We start from the raw sequence: 10820 nt of genomic DNA on the forward strand, positions 1-10820 counted from the left end.
CTCGGGTATGTTGTTTGAACCAAAAACAGAATGTTAGATTTACTACATTTGGTGACAGCGGCCATTTGTGTTAGCTGATTTTCCGCGAAGTACCCCTAAAGAGTCACAAGAATGCTTCAAATTGAATAAATATGGAATACTTTACAAAATATGAAGAGAAATGATGAATATTATAACATTCCTTTTTACAAATACTTACTACCAGATATATTCTGTTTTTCTTTTTCTTATTTCTTGCCGGATATATATTTTATATCAAGTTTTGTTGGAATGAAGTTAAACCTTTAGCTAAAACGCCAGAAAATGTTTGCAGTAACAAGTCTTTTTAAGTTGTAACATTTCTTGAATGAAATTGATGCACTTTTAACTTAGATGCAATTTAACTATCTGACAGGGCCTTAGGACTATTTATAAAATAACTGTTAATGTATCAGATCCACAAATAGGTAAATTTCAATGCCTGGTGACCCCATGTTTTTTGGTATCATTTGAAAGAGTTGCGTCTCCTGAACAAGAATAAGTAAATAAGATGAACATAAATAATATGAACATAAATAATATGCAAGAATCACTACAGTCAATTTTTTGGACTGCGAAATGATAAATCTAGCACTGTAATAACTGGATTTCTGTTGAAACATCATTAAAGTCTATAAAGTAAAAAATAAATAAAAATGATATAACATATGTTTGCCATGTAATTTATATTTTCTTTTTCAGTAGACAATACACTTTCAAATGATACCAAAATTATATGCGCTTACCAGGCATCAATATTTGATATATTTTAATGGTACTATTATATAGAACTTGATTATTTGAGGATCAGATACCTTAGGTGTAAACCACGAGAGAACTATACGTGTTTATTTTGATGACAAAGAGTTGTAAACAAATGTAGGTAATAGTTTGCCTGTTTGATCAGCTGTAGGGGAAAAGGTCTTAATTAGTTTTATTTCCCGTTTGATCACAGCTTTTATGTTGGCTTCAGATAATTATTCAGTTCAGAGTTGTTCCATTATAATCCTCTTGTGTAGGTACCATACAGTCAACTTTATAACTCTGCGACATTCCGTCGAAATTAATTAGCTTTCATTTAAGTAGCAGAACATTTACATTAAGTTGACAAGCAAGTAGTACTTAAGCCTAAAAACACACACATGCATATGGCAAGGCTAATTACCTCCCATCTCTTTCCTCATTATCTTCATTGAATTTTTGTCAGCTTGATATATAATAAGCAGCAACACCGGAATGCCGCCGCAGGTACGTTTCTCAAAATTCTGAATTGCGTATTAGTATGTAGTCTGGGGGATGTCCGGCAGAATCAGTAGATTTGCCATCAAATTCTAACATTAATGTTCTTAATTAGTCCAATAAATGAATATCTATCTTATTCCTCCGGTAGCCGACGGATTGTCTCTAACATTCCTGTATTTTATTTTCTTAATCAGACTCATACAAATGTTCTGCAATTATGAAATCCTTCTATTTCCTGATATTCTGTCAGCACAGTTGAATATGATGTCTAACAAACTTAGACAAAATATTTGTGCTAATAACTTCAGGGAAACAAGCACTGGAAATTGAACAGGAAATTAGATTATTATCTTAGATTATTCTTAAGCTAAGACATTGACAAAATAATAATGAGACATATCACTGCAAGACGATTGCCCGACAACATTTATTTGTTTTGACATCATATAAAATTTATATTGAATTTCATATATATTATGTGTGCCTGTGTTTGCTTTTCAGTATACTAACACGGATACATACGTATCGTCATCAAAATAATCACTTGGTCTGTGTAATATGTTATCATCGTTTTAGAAATGTTGAAATATGACAGAATAATGTAGCAAATTTGAATTTCATAATCGGCAATCAATGTACAGGTTCAAACGTTTGATAGAAATTAAAAATCAATAAGCTGTAAATACCCATCTACGAAATTTTGATGATTTATTTTAAAAGAATAAATCCTGGCGTATAACATATGAGAAATTCATATTCTAAATTCTGGTGCCAAAATGTGTCACTGTTTAATCGCTAGACCTATACTAGTATATAGATCTAAAGAAAAGGATAAATGATTGGAACACTCCCACACCGTATGTTATTTTTTAATGCAAAGCCTTCTTCAGCTCTGCCTATAAGAACATACTAAGGTTTAAACGTTACAATGAGTGCAATTATTCAGGACAGTAGAACATGTAATGATCTTACCAGCTTGCACTCCATATTGCGATGATGCAATATATCAGCTCGTAAAATATATAACATCTAACAGTCTCCGATAAGACGTTAATTAAAGTCAGAGTGTTCAATTATTTACTACGAATGTAACAGTAAGCTAACACGTTGATTATTTTCAAAGAAAACAATATACAATTTTCCGCATGATGACATACCATTCGATATGACAACCACCTTTAGATTAGAATAGAAACCCAAAGCTTATGTGAACGGATAAAGTCTGATGAAACGGAAAACAAGTGCTAAGTAAAAGATTCAGTCATTTAGATAATGACTGAATCCGTACATCATTTTGATGAATATACATATGCAGTATAGTTCTCACATACCTAGATTTGGTTTTTGAAGTCATGCAAAGGATAGTACTAGTAACAGATATAATATTATTATTGTACAATTAAGCAGCAATCATACGCTTCTTACAATATACATATCTAAATACATTTTAATCCCGTTTGTTTTAAAATATATACGTAATCTAAAGGCGCTTCTGTGATAATGTACAAGATTATTTGACTTCTGTTATGCACTTTTAATAATATTAGAAAGTAACTTAATCGAAATTTCGTAAGATCATGGTTATTTTGCCCCCACCCCCTCCAACCCTGTTAAGCTATCAGTCGATTTGAAGGATGATAGACTTTTTGATTTCCAGTCAATAAATGGATTCCGTTTGATCTGACAATAGTCGAACAGGAGCGTTCCTTATACGATTTTGGGGGTTACTTGGTCAAAGGTCAAGGTAACAGTGACCTCGAAAAAGGGGATCGCTCGATAACTGATGATCCTTTTTGCCTACGGTCGTCTTACAAGATAGGATGATTGCCGTGGTCAGTAGACGAGATAAATCATCGTAGAAATCAGTAGGCCAAAGGTCAAGGTAGAGGTGACCTCATAACTGAAACGGTTTCCGTTCACTGAAGAACTCGTTTTACATACGTTCGCCAAATTTCGTAGGATGGTTGCCTTTGATTAGTAAATGACCATTTTTCGGGAGTTACTAATTATGGTTTCCTGTCACTTACTTCGGAAACCCTTTGGCCTCCTGCCTTTATACTTCACAGAATGCTTGCCTATAATCAATAGATAACACACACTGATTGAGGAGTTATTATGTCATAATTTATGGTCACAGTAATATTGAGACTGAAAATGGTTTCTTCCTATTAACCAAAGAACGTACTGACCAACAGTCTCCACACACTTCATTTGTTGATTGCAAGTGTTTCGAGACAGGAAATGATTTTCTTTCAGTAACTTCAGAACATTTTGGCCTATTGGCTTTAACCTAAAGTAGATAACTATTGTTTCAGGGTATGTATTTCAAGGTCAAGGTCATTGTCAAGGCACTTTGACCTTGAGACTGGAAATGTTTCCACTCAGAGACTCCAGAAGACTTTGGTGTACGGTCCACAACTTCATAAGATGATTACCTGTGGTTAGTAGATTGCCCCTACTATGCTGTGGGATCGGAGCGAAGGTATCATTTGGTCGAAGACGATGTCGAAGTGATTTTGTGACTGAAATTAGAACAAGCCATCATGTTGTGCATACGCATTATATCAACAACTGTTGATTTCTAAAATTTAAAGGTAGTTACGGCTTTCCTAGTTTGAGACACAATGCAAGAAACAACGACACAATTTGCATCTTTGCATGGTTATTTTGAAAACACTTGATAATCACATTATTCTTAAATGTCGAGACAGAAATTGAATGATTATTACGTAATACGGTTTAGACAACATTGATGATGTTCTGTCTTATCCTCCACATGGCGATGTTGAATAAGTGATATGGACATCTGATGCTCTCATTTATATTCGACGATTTAGTCGTGCGCCTGCTTAGTGAAATAGAAATTTGCGCCGTTTGTCTGTCGTTTGTCTGAGTTATAAATCATTTGCTTTGAGATACATTTTTTTCATCATTACTTCCTTATCAATACAAAGTACTATGGACAGCAATAGTATTTATCTTCTTATCTATTATCAGTAATTGAAGAATTTAACTGGTCAACACGGACAGTTTCATCACGTTGCTGTGAAATGAAGTCCGTGGTCAAACTGATTATTTTTAGAGTGGACATTGTAGTAAAATGCTTCAAAATTCATTTAGCTTTATATCATTGTTTACATATTTTTTAACTTTTTCTATTAAATAATGTGAGAATTGTCTGGGAGTGTTTTTACCAGTATCAATATTTGTTAACAAATCACAGTAGTCATATTTAGCTTTCAATCTAGTTTTAGAAAAATCTGGAAAAACCTGACCGACCACGCAAAATAAATGTTAAGTAACGTTTACTACGTATAAACATGTTTTTTTAGCAATACGGCATTCATCGTTAAACCAAACACTCCTTTTTCATTATTTTGCTGTGTAGTGCATAGTTTGCCAAAGCACTTGGAAGAAATATCATGCACTACCTTTGACATGTTATTAATAAAGGATATTACTTACATCAGTAGCCTATTCAAACTGGAACAAATATTTTCAAACACATTTTTGAAAAGATTTAATCCATCATCAAAAGAAGCCAAGTCTGACGGATTCCGTTGAATTGTTTCTAGTTTTCTTTTTTACGTACAGTTTCTGCATAATGCCTCATAGCAAATATTACAGGACAATGGCCTGAAAATTCTGTTTAATCACTCATGGACATCAAGGATACGGAATGAAAGATTTTTCATTTGTATATCATATAGTCTGCAGTGCTAAATACGAGCCTGTTTCCATAGAAAGTATGGTATTCATATTGATCCTTTTCAAGCCTGTCGTTTACAACGTCAGGAATGTCAGACATGGTCTCATCATCATACGGCATATCCCCAGTATAGTCTACTTTTGCACTAGTTCATTAGTTGAAAACACAGGTTAAATAAACAATTCATAATCAAAATTAACTATTCTTTTAAATATCATTCTTCAAAATTTAAAGAAAATGCAGAATTTACATATTTGTAAACGCTAAAATATCTGTATGAATATAGCATGTGCAAATGTTGATATCAATGTCAAACTTAAACGATTCTTTTATAGTTTAAACAGAACTATACCGTAATAATTGATATCGATCAGCTCTATTTTATTTACGCTACCACTAGTTCTTCTGACTTTACTTATGCATTTGGACGTAAGCAATTAAAAACTCAAATTCCTTTTTTACATTGCATAGTTTCGAATTCCAACAATCCGATAGTAATAAAATAATGAAACAGAATAATACAGAATTTATAAAATCGTCATCAGTTAATTAAGAGTTATTACCCTGTACGTTCCAGTATAGAATAGTTACTGTTTCTTCATGGACTCCTTGGCTGGCACATTATTGTCTGAATGTAAACAACTGTTCAGCTCATTGAGTGGCAAGGAGTTCACGGTATACATTCGTCCATGTATGTGTAATTTGTCCCCGTTTGAAAGGACAGTTTTACCCGTTTTCCTTGCCTTAATCCTGACAGGGAATAATCCGTTACGCCTGTCTTGAATTGTTTCTAGGTGCTAATCATCGATACCTTGCAGGATAGAATCTTTAACCCAAACACCTTGCAGGATAGAATCTTTAACTCAAACACATTTTATTTAACAAAGATTTAGTCACGGGGGTTGTGAACCATTACAATTATTGTGCGTTTTTGCCATTTGCTTTTGCAGAGGTGATGTACCTTGTCTAATTCAATATTTCCCTAACAATTTTCTATTTTCAGTGAATTTTACAGAATGTGTATATTTTAAAAGTACAATTTCCTACTTTTCTCTTATCATCATTGGTACATTCTTCAGACTCGTAAAATAATTAATTGTCACGCATTGACCGAGCTTGCAAATCCGCTATTTCCTCATCATTAGCTTTTAAAGAACTAAGTGCATCCGTAAACTGAACTAAGTTTATCCTTTAACTGCTTATTAAGTGCTTTTTCATCTTTAAACTGCAATTTTATAGCAAAGTACTAAGAATGAACTTCATCACAAATCTTTTATATATTGTCTATATTATTCAATTTTAATAAACGCCTATCTAACATTTCATTTTTCATTGATTATTTGCAGGGTTTTATTGTTTTGGTATTTATGACAATTAAGTACGACAGATGACTGAGCATTGTTTATTCCCAATGGAATGAGGCCGGTTTCAGGGTTCGAACTCTTTCTCGTAATAAGTCAATGTTTTTCTCGAAATTACAAGATCTTTCATCTAATAAAGAGAGTTTCTATTCCTCTCTTAGAGACGATATTTTTATTGTAATTTAGATTTTTTTTCATTGTTTTCCGTTTCTCGTTATTATAACATATTATCATGAAATTGTGAGGTATTAGATTCTAGTAATATCTTTCATTTGAAAGGATCTGTATTTCGTAATTCCCGCTGTCCTCTGGGTTCTGAAAACAGAGACAAGCGGGTTAGTGCCTTATAACACTTCAGCATTTTGCATGTCATACTGTACTTGTTGGGTTTGTAACATATTAGTTCCTACTAATTTTGTTGTCGATTTGCGTGAAAGCTAAAAATTCTCAAATTTCTCTTCATTTTTCTGCATAGATTTAAGAAAATAAAATACCGTACAGCGTTCCGAATGCGAATATATATACGCCTCACGTCTCCATAGGAATGTTGTTTTTTCTCTCCGAACGGTATTGTTATGTCTTTAGAGAAAACAGACATGTATATGTAACTTATGAATCCAGCAAAGTTAAAGAAGTTGTAGTGAACCATTATCACAAAATAGATGAATTAGATCATAAGAGAGACGCTTCTGTATAAAATATATTCGCTTTGCTGAGTTGTAATTATCTTGGATAAATATATCTAGTATAATAATATGCGATTGGAAGTATCATTTAGTATTTCATATTGTTTAATGCAGAACAGTTTAACTGCGTTAATAAAAACAAGTATCTGATTACCAGCTGCCAATAGACCTGCTAACATTATTTATTGTCTAATTTAATCATTCACATTTTATTTATTGTGCTTTTCTAAGTGTATAAGATTTCCGCAAACCAGACTTCTTTTTTTCTAAACTTTGTTTTCGCTCGCAATGTATGCAAGGACTTTTACATAAATATGATTCTAACACGACCAGCAAATAACCTACATACATGTAGAGCAAAGTCTATCTCGGGTTATTCTGCAATAACCCATGCGCGTGCAGTGACGTCATCCGATCCAGGTGCGTAGCACGGTCGGTCGAAAAAAGTAGTTCCCATTTTTTCTAACACTGTTGATACTAGTATGTCGTGTTAGAATCGAAATAACAAGTTCCCAAGTGTGATTTATCGTAGAATAACCCGAGTTTTTCGTTCTTATGCGAAACAATATATCACTCAGGCCTACGGCCTTCGTGATATATTCTTACAATCAAAATTCGGGTTATTCTACGATAAACCACGATTGGAACTTATTATTTCTTAATTAAACTGCATGTGTGATGTATTAAACGTATTTGATGAACATTCACATATACGCGTGCAAGAATATTGTTGTGTTTATTTGTTCGTCGTTCGTTTTGTAAGAGACAAATGATAACAGTTATGACAGTGCTACGTTAAGGAAAATTTAGTGGGTTTTTTTTTTTTTTTTTTTTTTTTTTCAGCCCTACGGACATGAATATATTTTTCTGTACGCTGAAAAGCAGCCATCATTCTTGTTAGTACGCAATCTATAAAATGCTCCCTAGCCGGTAAAGGTAAAGTTCCCTTTCGGTAACACAGAACAAGGCCACAAGACTAGTCCCCGGGTAATGGCAGTCATTTATGCCGTTTTAAACTCCACGATCGACAAGAATACTCGCTTAGCGTATTGTTTGTACGGTCAACGTATATAATATGCTTAGTGTGCATTTTACTAATCGCTCGAGCACGTTCATACTTTGACCAAAAAGTATGCCATATTACAAGATATAACGAGCGCGTTGCACATTTCTTTACCATTCCCGAAAAGACTCAGTCAAGCCGAGGTTGCTATTTTGTTTCTTGCTTGCGTTCTTTGCTTCCAAAAGATCTGTTCACAGATTTCATTACAGCTCCTTTATACACCAACTTGAAGGTGTTAAAGTGTTACTATTATACCTTATTTCTTGCTGGAGGGTAACGTGCCGCCGACTTTTGGTATCTGTCCTCAGATAATTTTTTGTCCTATATTTTCAGGGATATAATCTTTTTAACTATATCAGAAATGTCATCAAATTGAAATGAATAAGAGTTTTTTCAAAGATCTGCCACAAGTTACAGATATAATGCAAGAAATGTTATTGATGCAGAAGCCATTTTGAAGGTTACCCCTAACTGTAGCCTTGGTCCAACATTGGCGACCTGCAGATTCCCTTTAGGGAACTTTCATTATTTGTAGTTAAATCTTTATGGTCAGATTAGAGGTTAAAATAACTATTTCAACTGCATATCATTTAACATTTCTCTTTATATAGCAGAAAACATACGTGTACCATTATTTGAAGATTTAATTCGCGCATTAAACGCCAGTTTGCTACGCTCTAACCTTTACACATATGGCATATTTGATATAATGTTACAAAATGTATTCTATTATAAAGAGAAAACAATGAACAATTGTATGTCTTCTGAGATTATACGAAACAAAGAAGTTTTTGAAATCCCAAACGTTTTATTGCTGGATTATCAAACTATAAATCTTTTATAAATGCTATTGATGTATATGTAAATATATTTTTGCTTAGAAATTTGTTCACGTCACCACGTGTATTATTTTCGTTTTTCAATAAAATGAAATAAGCAAAACTATTTAGTTTAGTTTTAGTTTAAATTTAGTTTCATAGAGTTATCTAGTGACATTAAGAATTATTTCATTCAAAATACAAACTAATTTCAACGCCACTTCCAAAAATCAGTCCGCGTAACATTAATGCTGTATCAAAACACAAACACCATTCTAAGTCTTGTGTCTTTATAAAGCTCTCTAAATATTTTCTCTTTGATCCATCACTGCACGTTATATAAAATACAGCAGCATAAAATAAGCATGTTTGATGCTGTTGCAATCGTAAGCTTGGAATTTCTGCAGTCAAATATAGAAAAATATCAACCTTTTCCAAGATTAGTTGCGGCCCGAGAGATACACCAGTGTTGCTTTAGTCAGTTATTAAGAGTCTCAAATTGTCCATTTATTATATAATTTCTCTATAACACACGCAGATAGCATGTCAAATATTCAAATTTTATGGGACTTCACAATTCAAATTATAGTGTATTATACTCGATTCCGTGTGGGGCAGCCGGGCCAGCTTTCATTGCACTTCCACTTTTCCGTGGGATAACGGATAACAGACATCAGGGTGCACCGGATGTGACCTCGAAAAGGAAAAAATTCTTCGAACTACTGTTTTATGCTTATAACCTGTGAACATGTATATACGAAGGCTGACGATATTCAGTAAACATTACTCTGCACTCAAACTGTCTTTATCGTGGCCCTTAATATCATGCGATACTGTTCAATTATTGTCTTTGCACGCAGAAACGGAAATACGAATGGTCATATTAACAAAGTTACTGTACCCGTTTATGTGTTAGAATTATATATACATAACTGATATACAAATTGACAAACGTTTTTGTTTTCGTGTATTATCTGAGATAAAAGAATAATAATGTCACGGTTCCTAACATATATTTACCCATTCCTGCTTATTAATTATCAAGTCAAAAGGCGGAAATAGTTAAGTGTCCATTATTTTCTGAAATAACACATTCGTACTTTACAGTTATAGTTTTAATTCACTATGCCTTTTTTTATTTGGTAAATATGGCTAGCGTGATTAAAATTAACAATTTACGTATTAGCGAGAAATTCAAATGATATTCGTTTTTTTTTTTTTTTTTTTTTTTTTTTTTTTTTTTTTTTTGAAAATATTCCTTTATCCCGATTGGGGTACTTAGAATCACATATAACAGAAATCGTAAATTTGTCTCTATTCAACAAAAATATCACATCCTGAAATATATGAATAAGTCATTAGCGAAAGCCTTTAATTGATATCACTGACTGCGAAAGATAATTTCTCAACAAAATTTAATAAATATGGATTCTGCAAATTGTTAGCAATTATAACGTTAGCGAAGACAGTATTATAAACAATATTTTATGATTCTGTGCAAAATAGATCGAATTTTGTAATAAAAGATCAGAATACTGCTGAAATTGCACTACAAATATTTTGAATCTGATCCAGCAGTTTCTTTTTTAAATGTAACTATTAGAGGTATTATACTACCAATATTTAATCAAAGCCTTGAGGTGTCTAGTGGTTGCGGGTTTTGCTAGAGTCATTTTCATTTTAAATGCCAATCTATAAATATACAAGTATAAGACACAAATACTAATGTCTCTCATATCTAAGATAAACTCTGCCTGACCTTACATGAACAGCTGGAAATCAGCAGTGATGTAACCATGGGCTGGAATACCTAATCATTGACAGATCTTATATAATCTAAACGGCCAGTGTGAATGGATAGAGGATAAATAAGAACTGCTTGATCATTGATAATTCATCCGCATTGTTCTTGAATGGAACTAC

This window comes from Mercenaria mercenaria, chromosome 11, assembly GCF_021730395.1.
Source record: "Mercenaria mercenaria strain notata chromosome 11, MADL_Memer_1, whole genome shotgun sequence".
NCBI lineage: Eukaryota > Metazoa > Mollusca > Bivalvia > Venerida > Veneridae > Mercenaria > Mercenaria mercenaria.